This window comes from Corvus kubaryi, unplaced genomic scaffold (assembly GCF_017639235.1).
Source record: "Corvus kubaryi isolate FWS band 111438036 unplaced genomic scaffold, C.kubaryi_AGA036_p1.0 split3-131, whole genome shotgun sequence".
NCBI classification, from domain to species: Eukaryota; Metazoa; Chordata; class Aves; order Passeriformes; family Corvidae; genus Corvus; species Corvus kubaryi.
Window position 1 is genome coordinate 6,630,678 of NW_024582083.1, and position 16,871 is coordinate 6,647,548.

A 16,871-nucleotide genomic window follows, 5' to 3' on the forward strand; every position below is an offset into this window, starting at 1 on the left:
GGGCGGGGCGCGGGCCGGGGCCGGGGGCGGCGCCGCCGCCGCCTCATTCCGCGGCTCGGGCAGCGCTGCGAGGAGCCGCGGGCGGCCCGTACTGCCCGCCCTGCCAGCCGAGTGTGCCTAAGCCGGGAGGTAACCGCTCGCGTCCTGTGTCTGGCCGTGCTGCTGAAAGAGCCCGACCCTGTGTCTGGCTGGGATGCGGTAGGAGAGATTCGCGAAATCGGCGATGTAAGAAATGAGAAGTTTTTGCATAATTTGCATTTGAGGTATCGCATCTCGCTGCGGAGCGAAGCCTTCGAGCTCCATCGCCCGACTCTGTTACGCTCGGGTAATGGGAGAAGTATAAAGTGCTTCTGATTATCGTGCTTCCTGGGGGCTGCGATTCCTGCTGCACTGGGTGGGATGTGGAAGAGATTGTGCTCGTTCAAAAGTCTAGAAAGAAAAACGTAACTTTACAATAGTGCAAATTATGCAAATAAAAGTATTGGGTGGGAAATCAGCCCAGATTCATTTCTAAAGAAGTGTAAAATCCTTCATTTAAGCTTAGTGTAGTCTTTGACATTTATGTGGGCACCTGAAAAAAACCAGCCCTAAAGCAGAGCTTTGGTATGGAAGTACAGTGCTGCTGCGAGCAGACACATTTCTGTCTGCTTCTCATTTAAAGTGCCAGCTCCTTCTTTTTTGTATACCTAATACATGATACGCATGGAATATACAGCTGTGTCACAAAGTCATTCTGATTCTTAAAGCTTAATGTAACCAAATTCATTGCCTAAAGATGGTGTAGTTGAAAATTTGATCCTTTTTCACTGAAGTGGAAATACTTTCAGTAATTGAAAGCAGATTCATGTCTGGAGTTGTAGAAGCCAAGGTTTTCATTTTTAAAATAAACCTTTTGTTCTTCAGCTTTAAATATTTCAGTGAGCCATCCGGAGACCTCTGTTAATTGCTAGAGTAGACTTTAAGGAAGGATTGGGGGAAAAAAAAACTGAGAAAGGTATGTCAGCAATTAAATTTACTTACAATGTCTGTATTCCAGTGCATGAACATACCATTGCAGCTTTTGTGCACACTACATTTTAGTTTTCTTGTTCATCCATGTGAATCTGAATTTGAACTACCCATCTGTCTGTGGAGTGTTTTATTTTAAGCTATCGTCACTTATTTCCACCTTAATTAGCCCATTTGGCGTTGTTTTGGGGGGTTTTTTTAACAGTTTATTAAACAAAACAATCTGAACTTTGAAGATTTGAGGAAATACTGATCTGCTCCAGTAAACAAACCTGACACTTTGTAGTGATAGCTGCCCTTTGTTAACTTTGTGTCTATTTTCTGGCTGATCCTGTGGGAAGCTTTCAAAACCCTTGCCTTCTAATATTTTAGCAATGGGGAAAGAAACTTAGGATGTGAACTACCAAACTTCCAGACAAAGACTGAGCTGCTCTGGAGCTGTTTGTTAGCAGCTTTAAAGGTAGAGAACAATGGAGGGAGAGGAAGGGAAGTACCTTCTCTCCCCTAAGATCTCTCATCCACAGAGTAAATTCACTGAAAATGTGTAGAAAAGTTACTGAAGATGGCAAGAGTCCCCTATCCATTGAAAAGCGTGTTAATTTCTTAATAAGACACAAGGATCTAATTGCCTGATGTTAAGTATAGCCTATCATTAAGATAAGAATGTGTAATTTGCATAATGGCACTAAATAGGCTGGGTTTACTCCCATGAACTTCTAGCACACAGCTGGTGTAGTACACTTTTCCGTCTTTCAAAAGGTAAATCTTCTAATGTATCCTCAGTAAGTTCAGGTGGAAGTATTTGTGTAAAACCCAGGAAGGGGAAAGTGCTCAAACAAGAACAGAAAGAAATCTAGTTTACCATTTTTTTCATCCATCAGATTGGGGTTCAAAACTGTCACGCAGTCCAGTAACTACAAATGAGATGTTACAAAGTTTTTTGATTAATCGCTCTGCAATCCTGTGTGGAGAGTGGCCTCATATTTCACAGTATAAGAATTTTTTTTCTGTCAAGGAGTTATAAAAGGGTGTGTTACAATTTAGCAAGAGACCTACAGCACTAGTACCTTTAAAAAACATTTAATGTTTAGATGGCTTTGGCTTGTCGTTTTTACTTTCTGACCTTTCTGTAGCAGAATTGAGAACACAAGAAGTTATAAGTTCCATGCAGTATGGGGTATATTTTTTTCCATTTGAAGAAAAGCAGTTTCTGTCTAGAAAAATTGATAATTGATGCAATAAAAAAAATATAAAATGTCATTTCAGATGTGTGTACATTCTAAAGGTCCACAATAAGAATGCTGCCATACACCCCTCAGCTTTGAAGTCTGATTTTTTAAGCTACAGATAGCAAGTTAGAGGCTGAACATTGAAATTATCTTTTCTGATAATGGCAAATTTTAGTACTGAAGAGTTTATCCTTTGGCTGGAAAGATACAGAAATATCTGTACATATCAGTGTCTGATGCAAAGGGACCCAGCTTAAGGAATTTGTCTTGTGCTGTAGTCTTTCATTTCTAATGTGCATCTGTGAAGATTTAACATGACTTTTCAAATTACCAAAATGGTCTGATAAGCAATTGTGAGATCAGACGCTATAACTTTTCTTCCTATAACTTGTATTGCTTCCCAATTCACTTGGTGAACTAAATAAGGAAAAATATAAGGTCGTAATATATGCACTTTGTACAACATAGACATGTGAGCGATGGTATCAGAAAATAGGACTACCCTGTATTGTTGTCCAAAACAAGAAAAGACATTAGCTTTCCTATCCTTTCTGCATGTGTTCAAAGATCTTATTGCTGGTTACATTCATTCTAAATACTTCTATAGGCGTCGTTCTGTGTGGGTTTGAAGGACTTTCTCCAGAGGTAGTTAGAGATTTATGCTTTTCAGAACAGCAAGAGGGCTTTTGTATATTCAGTGATGTATGGAGGATGATGCTGTGAGCTGGTGACCTCACTAATGGTTTGAAGATGTATATATCTTTTCAGGTTTGAAGATTTTTATACAAAACAAGAAATCAGGATGAAATAAAGCAACTGTACTAAAAAAAATGTTTCTGTAGTTTTCCAGCTAAGTTAACCTTTTTAAATGGTAGGAACAAGTGGAAAAAATGGCACTTGTGTTCCTTTAAAAAACGTCACCCATGTTAGAAACTCTGAACAGAATAGGTAGGTGGCTGAAATACTCTGAATGAGTAGAAAATAGTCATGCATCTTCTTTGTCTAAGATTGAGGAATTCAAAGTGCAATTATACACAAAAACTTCAGGACTCACTCAAGGTAACAACAAAGTGTGTAGTCATCTTTTGAGATTGACTAAGACCACCATTTATCCAAACTTGAAATGAAATAACTGTTTTTTGTAAAATGCTATAAAGTAGATTGTTTTTGAAGCAAGTCCTTTAGATGTAAGAAAAATGTAGAGTTCTAGTATCTGGAAACAGTATATCATTCTAGCTCAGAACGAAAGACTTATTTATGGCTTGTTATATACAGCAGAAAGGACTTTGCATAGCTTTGGTAAATGAATCATTGCAAACTTCTTGGTATTGATACTGTAATCACTTATTTTTGTATTTAATACATGAAGGTACCTTTACAGGAGGTTTAACTTCTGGTGTATTCAGAATTCAGGAGTTGGCTCTGCATTAAGAAGTGTTACAGCAAAAGATTAAGCCAAATACCTGAACATGTTGAAATTTGCAACAGAAAAATGTTTTGTAGATGTAGTTTTTTCTGAAAAAACTACATCTACAACTCAAAGTAATGGTGGCCTGACAAAATGGCAGAGGTGGACTTGTTGTAATTTCTGAAGAACTGCATTATGATAAAACTGATTAAATACATGTGACAGGGTTTCTGTGTACTTTATTTTCTGTGGCAAAGGAAGAGCAATTTTTGCAGTAGCAATGTGCTAACATATCTAGGATCACATCAGCAGTGAGTTATGAGTTTTTATCTTTCTGATAAAACTTGCTGTTTTGCTGCTTTCTCACTTTTGAAGGGGATTCAGACCTATACAGCAATATTTCTGAGGTGATTAAAAGAAAAACAGATTTAGAAGAAAAAAAAATTAATCTAACATAAGATCTCTTGCATCTCTGCATAACTAACATCCAACTGCTTTACCAGGTATTTTATTCTTCTTTTTCTGTTTCAGTTGTTATTAGTCCAAGAGCTATTGACATGGGGTTTTTTTTTTCTTGGTATCAAGAAGAATTAGTGTCCTGGAGAGCTATTTGAAATGCAAGAGTAAATTTTAGTCAAAACTTAAAAAAAAAAAAGGGCAACTGCTATTTATATAAAGATATTATTTGGTTGGTTTTCATAATTGTATAAATCATAAAAAAGCACTACCTTAAGCTTCCAAATTGTCAGAACTGCCAAACTAATTTTTAAACTGCTTTAATTTTCACCTCCAGTATAGTTGCTGACCACACACAAAGGAAAAAAAAAGAATGAAAATGGTTTTTTAGAGCAGCTTTTGGTTTAATCATATAGGCCTGCTTTTTCATAAAACATTATTATACCTTTGTATGAAATATAACCAATTTCAAATCTGCAGAAATTTCAGAGTTGTTAACTTTTTGCAGGACATTTTTTCTCCTAAGTCAGAAACTGCATTAAAGAAAGGACTGTTGTCCAGGGAGTTGTAAAGAGTAGCCTGGAAAGCCTCTCATGTTCTTTCTTTTAAATAGAACAGAATTGCCTTACGTAGCAAAGTTAACTTTGTTAACCTTTTATAATTATTTAACCATTATTTCATTTTACCCCCTGCTTAAACATTGTACATTAATGCAATAGACACCTGGCTGTGCTCTTAAAAGTTTATTTGTCTTTCAATTCCTGTGATAGTAGGGGGCAGTATATCTCCTTAATTATCTTTGTTCAGGGAAATGTTGAAAGGCCAGGGTAGTTAAACAAGGCCATTTGGATTTGCAGTAAGGTCGAAGTCAGATGCAAGGAAAGTGGTTAAATGCATTATCATCTTATTGAGCACATCATCAGTAAAGTGACCTTGATGGAGGTGGAAAAAGCCATTTGGCTATTTTATGACAGCCACCTCTCTGCTGGCATTATCCCTGCCAGAGTGTGCTTCAAATAGCTGTATCACAGTCTTCTCTTGTTGCTTTGAAATCTGATTTTTCTTAATTACAGATAACGAGTTAGAGGCTGAACAATGAAATGAACTGTTCTAATAATGGCAAATTTTAGTACTGAAGAGTTTATCCTTTGGCTTGGGAGATCTAGAAATATCTCTAAATTGACTATTAAGGTGACCTTTATGTTAATTATTATATACCTGTCTTTAAGGATTTCATTGATAATCATTTGTTTTAATTCATTACTGCTTTTAAAACTGGTTTTTAAGTTACTATGAGGACAGACAAGCCAACTTCCAGCCTTAGCAGCATGGATGTTATTTGTTTAAATGTGTGTGTTTTTTATGTTTTTTTAAAGATACTCGAACCCTGGGAGGCCTGTGACTAAGCTGGAAACAAATCATTTAGAAAATAGATAATTAATGGTTAAATTTCTATCTTACTTGTGTTTTGTAATGGTAGTCAGTATTTATGTCTTAAAAGCTTAAAAGTATAATTCTAGCTATTGCATACTAATATAAGTATTTAATCAAATACTCTCAACTGTCCATCTTCCCCCTTCCTTTTTACCTATCTTTTCTCATTCAAGAAAGATTTCTTTCATTTGTGTAAAACTACATTGATTTCAAATAAACAGGGTAATTTTCAAGTTTTGGCTTTTGAAATAGCTTAGTGCTATTTTTTTTTCCTTTTATAGTGCTCCCTGTCTAGGCACTGGCATAATTGTTAAGTGAATTTCAAAACAAATGCACAAAATACAAGGAAAGACAGTAACAGGAAAACTGGATCCAAATTTGACCACCTGAAGGTATAGGTTAATTGACTGAGACTCACAGCCGAGTATTAAAAATTATTGGAGACTAGAGGGAATGATTTATAAGAAAGATGGAAAGAAAGAAGAAAACTATGTAGCATAGTCACATGGAAGGACCACCTGTAACATTTTTAAAGACCTTGTGGACTCAGATGATGTATCTAGATGCAGTAACGTGAGTTAAGGACCAAAAAAATGAGCTGCATATCAAGAGGCATTTTGTAACACTAACATCCTGGAGGTGATGAAAAATATCTCAGCACAGTTCACAGATGTTCCATTTTTTGACGAACAAGTATTACTTGTTTTGTAGTGTGTTGAGTGGCTGTTACACATTTTGTTCCTAAGCTTTGATTATATGTTGCCATTTTGAAGGGAGATGATTTTAACTTCCACTTTGCAACCTATGAGCTCCTTTTCTTCAACACATAGGTGATCTCCTAAGAAGAGAGCAGGGTTCTTCTTCCCGTCATCACCTCGGTCTTTGAAGCTGGAAAGCGTTTCATAGTTGTCTCCTCACCAGTTCCACAGCAGTAAGAAAGCACGTTGCCCTCGCATTTGTGGTATTTTTCTGGGACATGTTACTTCAGGCAGTTAAGATTTTAAAGTTGCCAGTTGCCAGCAGTGTTTTGGTGTGGTCTTTAGTGCAGGGTTGTAGAGTCAGAGTGCGTACTCAACGTGAAGCATCATTGTCCAGATGGAGAGAGAATGTCCCCTTTCACTCATGCCAAGTTCCCCATGTTCCTGACAGACTTGGCTATTGACCTACTTGCCTATATGATAGAAGTGCCTTTTGCCTAAAGAATTTTCTTACATTTTTCTTTCTGTTTAATTATTCTTGCTTCCTCCTCAGCTCTCTGCTTTTACTTGTCAATCATGTTCTGCCATAAAGCAGGAGGATTATCTGTATGTGTATGTTTCCATATGCCCAACCAGAAGACAAACTTTTTGAAGGCAGACACATAGAGTTTGAAAATGTAATTCTGTCAAACTGTCTTTTTCATCAGATGACTTCAGGAAGGCTGCCACACAGATAGGCCTATCCATTGTCTTGTAATGATACTGAATCTTAGGATCTCTCCTACCAAGCAAGAGACAAGCAGTAAGCTGATGGATCTTGAGCTGAAGAGGATCTCACTGTCCCTTGACAAGTGTGCTGAAAGCACTGACAATATTGAAGTCTTTTTTGTAGACTGGAAGTACCTCAAAGAACTTTTCCAGCCCTGTCTTCCTTTTCTTTTGCCCCTCCATTGACAACTTTGGTTTATGGAGCTGAGCATGTATTTTCTTTCCAGGAGAGTTTCTTTTCAGCAGCTGTCCTTTCTCCAAAGGGTAGAGTAAGGTTCATAACATTAAATGGGTATCTTCAGAGAATTTCAGACAGTCTTACTCTGCAAACCCTGCTACTTCTCATTTGTGTGAGAACCCGGTGTTTACCATCCTCTTTCCCCTGAGGTCAAGGAATCTTAAACAGACTTTTCAGTCAGTGGGTTCCTCTCTGGATGCAAACCCTTCTCCCCTGGTGATTTTTCTATCAGTGGCATTTGGATAGTATTTTGAGTTATTCCTCAGCAGTTCTGCAAGCTTTTCACAAAAGAGACCTGTGTGTTATTTATCAATTCTCTTTTCTCGTTTCTGCCCTCCAGCTTTTACATTACCCCCTCATCCTAGTCTTTTCTACCTAATCCTAATTTACTGCTGATTAGAGCCATGGCAGCAGAACCAGTTACTTGAGGTGAAAAAAGAGGAATAAAAATAAAAGCCTACATCAGACAAAGTTATGTTTTTGCCTTTGAGGCAATTGGTTTTGCTTGCAGTGATTTTGGTGACACCAGGCATAGCTGAACATTCTTCATTCCACTTGTATATTGTCTGCTTCTGATTCCTGTAGTGCAACTGTGCCTCATAAAATAATGGGTAACAAATTGTTCATTCTGAGTGTTTGGTTTCGCTTTGCAGTATTCAGCAGAGCTTGTGCTAGAATCTGTTCTTTGTTTTATTTTTTCCCCTGTCTTTTTGTGTGTATTTTTTATGTGTGTGTAGTTTCCATGTGTATTCTTGAGCCAAATGTGGTCAGTATGCAATAGAGTATATGGGGATCTTTACTAAGAAATACAAAAATGTACTGAGTCCTATAACAAACTGAATTACCATCATTCCATGAAAGTAGGTTTATTTTGTATAGTTTGTATAGAAATTAAAACCTTTATTAACATAATTTGTAGACTGAGCTGTGTTAGTCTGAAACAGCATATGCATGCATGTGTATAGTTTGAATTTTAGCCAAGGGAAGGAGTCCCCTACACTCAGCTGGCTGATGTTCCACTTGTGTTTGTGGCTGTAATGCAGCACCTCTTTAATATTCTACCTGAGCGTTGAAATGGAACAGGCCATGGATGTTGATAAATCCAGAAGCCTGGCAATGCAGTAATACTTGAGAAGTATTGGAAAGCATCAGCTCTGCTTGCCTGCTGAGAGCTGCCTGCAGCTCAGAGTGGTATGCTGCAGGCTAGCACCTTATAGCCATGAGGCGTTCCCTCCTTTCTTGGGTTTCCCAAATTCTGCAACATGGTGGAAGAGGGCAATGAAAGGGAAAGAAGAAACCAGCCATGTGCCTTTCTTTTTAACTGTAGAGAGCAAAATTAGATTGTGGAGAAGGAGAGACACATGCATAGTCTTTGTATCACTAGCAAAGGGAGCAAGCCAAGGTCATTTTCTGTTAACAGTCCAAGTATCACTGATGTGCACATGCGCTTCACCAACAGCCTGAGGACCTCATTCATTCAACCTCCTGTGAGCAGTCCGTGGTTCATACCCTTCTTTGAACTGTGTGGCTGTTATCTGGGAGAGCACTGGTTGTTAGAGCCAAAAAATTAAGGCAGGAAGAATGCTATCAATTACAAGTTATTGATGATTTTGTGCCAGTGTTTGCCCTCAAGCTTGCACTAGACTGCTCCTGTTGAGTTAGTGCAGATATAAGCATTGAGCCTGAGGCTCATGTTAAGGGTAAGAGGGAAAGAGTAAAACAAAGGACATACCTGTGGCTCTAAACAAATTTGTGTTTGACAGAAGCCATTAACACTTACAGCATAACATGGCAAACTTAACAGGAAATTCACCCTGTATGTCTGTCTCTGAATATTTTTCACACTACCATTCTAGTTAGGTCTGTATTTCTTTTTTCGTCTTCTCTGGTGATTTCTGTATGGGCCTGTCGGGCCACGGCAGATGGGAACCCTTTAAAAAGGGATCTTGACAGACCTGAAGACTCTCTTCTTAAAAGATGGTAGTTACCTCCACTTTACTAATTCTTGATTCCATAGATTCACTTCCTGTGCTAGGAACATTCAAATTATGCTTTTGCTTCCAAGGTTTTCTTGTCATATAGCTCTTAATTTAGGATAATGAGATTTTTTTTTAATTGCTTTAAAAAAAAAGTAAGAGAAAACCACACAAGAATATGAAATGTCAGTTCCCATTCAGCACTCAGCCTAGTCGAGAGGCTGCATGCATAACTACCTTGCATGTACCTGTTCTTGCCAGATTTGTCGCTCCTTTATCAGTGAAATCTGCTTGAAAAATGTTGAGCTTTGCCTCATTTTCATATACATGTGCACATTTTTTGAGACAAGTAACAATACTGTAACTCATGTTAGTGGTCACACTTCATTCAAGTGAGATGACTAAGTAACAAGCCATGTTTTGATGTGTTTTCTGTGGGATGTAAATGTATGCAATACAGCTTTTTAGTTCATAGAAGTAAGTTCTTCCCTTATGCACTCAACGTCCTAAAAGTCATAAACCTTTGTACCATGATACTCGTATTGCTGCAATCGGATTCTAAGTTGTTTGAAAAGCGTGTAAGTAGTCCCTTTTGGCTACCCATATGAAGAGCCTAAAGAAATGCACTCAACTCTGTTGTAAGTCAATTATAACTCACACTAAATGTCTCTCTCTGGTGTAGGAATGACCTAGTAGCTTATGTTTTTGGATGGAAGTACATCTCCTTTTATAAAGTCACTGCTGCTTGTTTAAAGAAAATGATTAGCACTGAAGCATGGAAGCCAGATTTTTGTAAAGTAGTGGACTCTGCCAGCTGATCTGTTAATCAGTAGGCTGTGGCTCTCCCTTTCATTCAAATGCTGACTGGTATTCTAGAGAAAGACCTTCTGCCTTTGCCTTTCATAGTTCTGGATAGCTCTTTTCCACCTCAGTAGGATTAAAATGAAGCAGAAAGAAAGTATTTGTTTATGTTTCACAGACAAACAGGTAATAGGCAATTCACTGTTTCTGTGACAGTGTCATGCTATGAGGTGGCACCATGTCTTTTCATTGAGGCAGATGTGTGTGCACTTGCATTTGTGTTAACGTGCTTTCTGTCCAGACAGGCTGGTGTTTTCAAAAGAAACTTTTGTGGTAAAAGTTTCATGTACTTAGTGGAAGAGGGGCTGTCTTATTGGTCTGATCATCTGTGAAAATGTAACAGTAGGGTTTTTTATATAGATACACAAATTAACAATAATAATGTACACTTTTCTCTGAAATACCTGAGTTTTGCAAGTATCTGTGATGTAGTTAGTAAAGCAGATTTTATTAAGTTGCTTTGCTCTTCCACATGATCAAACTTCTTTCCTTTATATGCAGTGTAAGTTGATGTGCCAATGCAGGGAAACAATATAACCTTGTCAAAGAAGAACATAAGATTACTCTGTAATAAAATGTAAAGAAAATTTTAGAATTTTTAGTGTTGATGGTATATACACATGGTACAGTGTTCATGGTATCAGTGTAGTTACACATCTGTCATATAACCAAACGAGGATCAAATCCATTTATATATATGATATGTATGACAATTGCATATCTTTATTTTTCTGATATTTTATTATTGTACTTTCCTGAGTCATGCCAGAAAGATGACAATGATAAGGTGTTACTGTTAGCTACTTGTAACTTCAGACACCCATACTTAAATATCTGCTATTGAGTATCTACTAACAGCAAACCTGAACAAAATCTACATAACAGCCTCATAAAATAGGAGTTCTTGGGTCATTCAGACTACACCTAGAGTTCCAGTGAGCTTAATGAACTCACTTTTGGATACAAAAAGTAATAGACATTATTAGAACATGTTATGTGTGTTCATACTTCGGGGGGGTGTTACGAATTATTTGATCTACGTAATAAGGCTTGTCATAATACTCGTGTATTAAGTGGCAGCTAAAGCTCCCTGTGCACCCTGAATTAAATTAAAAAACCTGTTGGGAGTCGCAGATGGGATCTGAAGTCTGAATCTTTGGAGTTTCTAGATCCTATTGCAAAATGGGGATTATTGCCTCCCAGAATTGTTTCAAGAGTATTTCAAGATAATTTCAAGGTATGCTGTCTCCTTGAGAACCATCCCTATTGCATTCACGTGTCTGCAAAGATACACCTCAGTGTCCCTAGTTTCAGATAGCAGCACAGAGCTACCTAAGAAGGCACAGGACCAACACAGTTCTGGTACAGTTTGGATTGGAAACCACTAATCCAGGCTGTTAGACCAAGGCATGGCTTATTGAAATAAAATATTATTAATAAATTGAAATATTATCAACATTTATCAAAATATCTTGGACTTCCAAGGAAGAAATCCAAAGCTTTTAATTTCCCCCACCTCTTCAGAGGAAATTTGTATGCAAGCTGACTAATGCACCGAATTTCAGACAGATATGAATTAAAACCACTAGGTTATGAATGCCTGAGAAACGGAGTGCATAGTGGAAATGACAGATCCAGCACAGGAATGCTATAATAACTTAATATTATAAATGCAGTTTAATCAGAAATAAGCACCTTCATGTTTCAGAAGGAGATTATGACTAGACACATTGCTTCTGTAGACGAATTCCCTGCTATGTGGCAGCTGCAGCAGTAGCGGGTCTTTACATGCCCACAAGAGCAAATCAGTTCCTGAAGAGGTAGTGCATTTGAAACTAGCAATCAGGTTTTTTTATTTTTTGTATCTTTATTACGAGCATCTGTAAAGTTTGACGTGCTGTTTGCTTGAGTAGAGTTCTCTGGAACAGGTGTCTAATGTGTGTCAAATGTGTCTGATACCTTGCTTGGCCCTTCTCAGGTTGGGAACACTTAAAATCATATGGTAACAAAATGTTTATTTATTTATTTTAGGGGTTATGGTGATGTCAAATGCAGGTACCTTTCAGATGGTCAGTATTTGAGAACTGTTATCCTTCTCATTCTATGAAAGCCTTGAGAAAGAGGGAAAAAAACATTTACTGAGAGGCTTGTTAGTGTACTTCAGAGGCATCCTCTTCTGTCTTCCACACTTTGTAACTGATCACAAGCACACAATGTGGGGTGGGGTTTTTTTTTGCTGTCATGAAACACTCTTGAAGAAAGGATTTAGAAAGCAGGTTTTCAGGAAACAAGGTAATGGGAGTATTTTAAACTCCTTCATTCACATGAGGGAAAAGGGTGTTTCAAGTTGTTACTTGCATTGTATTGTGTGAATAATAAAATACTATGAACACTATTAGGCAACTGACTACAAGCTAGTTTTATTGGATAGCAATAGATCACAAGTCTGGTTGCATTTCAAATCACAAATAGGTACAATGTTTATGACAATAAATACATCGAAAACAGTAGTCTGTCTATCCCTTAGACAATACTGAACAGTTTAATCCCAAGAGATTTAGAAATACAAATATGATGGGATATGCCTCATAGGGAACATACCTCCTGTATTTCCTACTAAAATTTAAATGTAATTTGAGCAGTAGCTTTCCTACTTGTCTGTGACTGATGTTAAAACTTGTATCTTACATGTTAAGATGTTAAAACTCATCTGTAGCCAATAAAATAAATAATCTCTGATAATACGAATGGAAAATGGGTAATAAATTTATGTTCATTAGTAATGAACAGAATTTAAATGTGTAGATCTCTAAGGACCAGAACTATGTTTTTCTTTCAGCATTTCTAAAAGGCTTTGCGTAATGCCAAAATTCCTGCAAGAATCGGTATAAAAAATCAGCTAATCAGAAAGTCAGACTAGTCAACTGAAATATTTTGACTAGACAATATTTTTCTTCATGCTGTAGAGCTCTTTGTGGAATTATAGGCACTGGATCCTTGAATATATCATAAAACAATCTTAAAATTGTTGAAGAATCTGTGGTTTAGTAGCCTGTGTACATTTACATCAATACTGCAAAATTAAGTGTTTGCTACTATGTGGAATAACAGAGTTTTGATTACAAACTTAGAGATGATAAATACCAAGAACATGTTAAAACTCTGGCACCTTTTCAACCTGTAAAACCTCCTCACTGGCTACTGCAGATAGATTTTCATAATGAAACAGTGGATCATTTCTTCTAACAAGTTACAAGGTTAGAACTATTCCACAAAACATGTTAAGAATACAATGGAAAAAACCCACAAGCTTCTCTTACTTGTGGTAGACCAAGGCTGTGACAGGAACACAAGTTATGGGCTTACTTTTTCCAAAATATTTGCAGGAGAGATGTAGGTGTATTGGCAAGCCCTGCGCCCTGTTCACAGTGCTAGAAGCGTCTGTTATTTCAGGGAAATAATTTTGGCTGATGTTGTTTTAACTGAGTTCTGCTGCTGATACAGTTATATCTGTGGTAGAACATTTACTGGCATAAATGTTTGTTTAGAAATGTCATTAGGGGTTTTTTTTCCATTTCTATTATGAAAACTGGTCTACCAGCATATGCATGTTCATCAATCTCTTATGGTTTTTATAACAAATAGTAATCTCTTAGGCATAAATATGTTGTCAGCTGTTTCACATTATTCTTTTCCCTGGGAACTCCATATTGGCATTTTTAACCAAGGAAAAACCTAATCAGCTACACTAAGAAAATACTGACAGTAGCCACATGCAGAGACATTGTCAAACCAAACAGGTATTACCCCGTCTTCCTTACATGTATTGAGCTTGATATAGGGGTGCTCCAGTGGCTTAAAACAGGTGCTTGCAGAGAGCATCTGAGCTTTTTCATGTTACATTTTCTCCTGCGTGCACTATCCCAGTTATGTCCAGCCCTGAAAGTCTTATCTCCACTATATTGGCAGTTCAAACTAAGCTTTGTCCCTAAGGCTTTTTAGTCCAAAAAACCCTCCTCTGAGCTAAATCCTGGTTTAACTCTGATTCAGCTGGCTTCCTGAGGTAAGGTGGAGGGTTGAAACACATGGAGGGTGAGGAAGAGGAAGGTTGAAGTTTGTGTTGCTGTGCTGTAATAAGGGTACAGTATCTGGATTTACAAGTTTATCTAATGGTGATCCATGGACACTGTGTTGCTGCTTTGTGTTGTGCATGCTGTTTCTCAGGGTGGCTGGCATAGCTGAGAGAGGCGTTGCTGACACACTCGTGTTTTAGATGTATTTGGTGTAGGCATTACTGGCCTCTATTATGAAAACATTTTCTGGCAGGATTTGTCTGTGTTTGATTTCTTTAAATCATTGTTTAAGAAAAAAAAAACCCCAAACAAATCAAAACCAAGACAAATCGAAGTAGCTGGAACAAGGTGCTGTTTTGGAGATTGTATAATTATTTGTAGCACAGGGAGCTGGCCTGTATTTGTGTGAAAATTGTTAAAACATCTTTAAAATGAGAAGAAAATAGCAATATATCTTGAAGTTAAAACCTCTTCCATGCATGTGGTTTACACTGAGTATGTTAATGTGCCATGCATTCATTAATTTAATACAAAAACACCATCTGTATAACAAAGATCAAAATAACTTCTGTATTTTCTTCATATTGAACCAAGTAGTTTCCAGATACCACACAGCAGGAAGAGCAAACACTTTACACCACTTTCCCCCACCTCTGGGGTACCATTTTCTTTTGTATTTTCTCCTTAATGGTGTCTTACTGGGCAGGGTGACTTTTCACTAAGGGGAAGCTGATTGTGTCTTTCTGAGCTGTGCTTAACTCCCTGATTGCATTTCATTAACTGTGTTATCCATTCTTACCAGTGTGGACAGGGATAAACCCTCAAGAGAAGAGGTGCAGCCCAGCATACTTCATGCTGGAAGCTCACTTGAAATGCCCTCATAGCGGGGTGCTATTTTCCACATAACTTGTTCTGAAGTCTTCCTAATTTTCCTATCCCTTCTTGTTCATATCTGCTCTGATTTGTTAATTCCTTATTTTTTTTCCCCATGGACTTGGTTGGTTGGTGTGTTGTGTTCTTTCATTCCTCACTGCAGACCTGGGCTCCTTTTTGGTGCTGCTTTACCATTTCACTGGAGCCAGCAGTGCTTTTGGATTTGGCTCATCTGTGACTGCACTGAACCACTTAGTTCTGATTTAGACTACAAATATACACTAAAAAAAAATCTAGAAATGTATTTTTGATCTAGCCATATTTTTGAAGCAATCTATGCTGGTTTAAAGGGAGAAAGATGTGGGGCACCTCAAGTTTTAGGGAGATGTGAGCAGCAATGTCTCCTCTCCTCTAGCCTGCCTCTTCATTTCTTTCTTTCTTAGTTGATATTCGCTTTTTTGTTAATTTGGTTGAACCTTCGTGAAAACTTGACGGACAGGCTCAATTCATTTTCAGAAAACTCCCTCAAACTGCATTTCAGTTCAATGCCCTGCTAGAAAGCAGACTATGGGACTGCAGAACTCCATGGTCAACCCTGGCTTGGGTGCATTGCATGTGAGCAGACAGCCTAAACATGGCTTTTTCTCTCTGTCATATGAGAATTCTATATACTGGCTTCAGCAAGAGCAGGACTGGTTGCAGGATTAACTTTAAAGAAGTTTCTCACTACTTAATCCACAGTAGCTGCTGATAGGATGTTTGGTGCATCTCCTTTCACCATTACTGCACTTCTGCTCAGACCTGGCTTTTCCTAATCCAGAGTCAGTATTGGTGTGGACAGCAAGGTTGGAAAACATCAATTTAGAAAATGAAAGGTAGCTTACTTGCTATCTTGAGGAGCCAGGACCTTGGCACTTCTCACTGGAACTTACATATTTATTCTTTGCATTTTCAAGTTGATGTGAGAGGAAGGATCAAATCCTTTTCGAATTTCAGATAATTACTAAGTAACTTATTCTAAGATTAAATTTGCATTCTTACAGGAAAGCTATGAACCTTGCAATATTTCAATTAGTAATACTTTTTGACTTCAAAATGCTTTTGGATTGCCTGTGACCACATCTAAAGAGATACTGTGGACGTTGTGAATAATGAGAACTGCATGTTAGCATTGTAACCAGCTAGCTTTGCATTTCTTAAACAAAAGAAAGGAGTTCTTGCAGAAAGTCTGTATCTATTAAAAGCAATAATCGTAAATGATTGGCATATATCTGAGCAGTTACAATTTTGGTATCTCAGTTCTAGAACTACTCTGTTATTACTTCCTTTTTTGCTTCAAAACCTGACTTAGAGCATTGACTGGCATAAAATAAAATAATGGGGCTTGTTTCCAAATGAAGGTGGGTGATGTGCTATAAGATGAAGATAACCAACTGAATTTTGCTTGCTCCCCAAATAACTGCAGTGCTTCATAGATCTGAACAAAAACCTCATACTTCCAGTATATTTGAGGTTATTTTTTTTAAGGTGGCTTTCGTTTAGTTTCTAGACTGCTAGTTACTCATTTGTAACTGCTTTTCTAGCTTGTTATCCTCTGCTTCTAGCTGCTCTGCAGACATGCAAGGCTACCCAAGGCTTTACACTTCCTAGGCACTGCCCTGTTACTCTGTCCTGATAGTTGGTAACATTAGGTAGGAACTAAGGTCCCTGCTTATGTCAAATTTTAGCAAAGACCCCTCTTACACTGGCAGTGTAAGAAAAGCAAACCATAGGGTGTGGTACTAGAACAGGTAAGTTCATCACTAACCCAAATTTGCAGGGGCACAATTTTTGCAAGTGGAATGAGATT

At 37.7% G+C, this 16,871-nt stretch overlaps 1 protein-coding gene across 30 annotated transcripts in view; it reads left to right on the forward strand.

Moving 5' to 3' along the window:
* TENM3 (teneurin transmembrane protein 3) overlaps positions 1-16,871 on the forward strand; it is a 1,314,113-nt gene that overhangs the window by 1,070,285 nt on the left and 226,957 nt on the right. Inside the window, exons 1-2 of one of the 30 annotated variants that reach the window (XM_042015035.1) lie at positions 56-225; positions 904-994. The exons of 25 other annotated variants lie outside the window; for them this stretch is intronic. The gene's annotated coding sequence lies outside the window, so the exon portion shown is untranslated. Of the gene's footprint in view, positions 1-55; positions 226-903; positions 995-16,871 lie in introns of those variants that run through there. 4 more of the 30 variants (XM_042015036.1, XM_042015038.1, XM_042015034.1 and 1 more) reach the window with 4 other exon arrangements.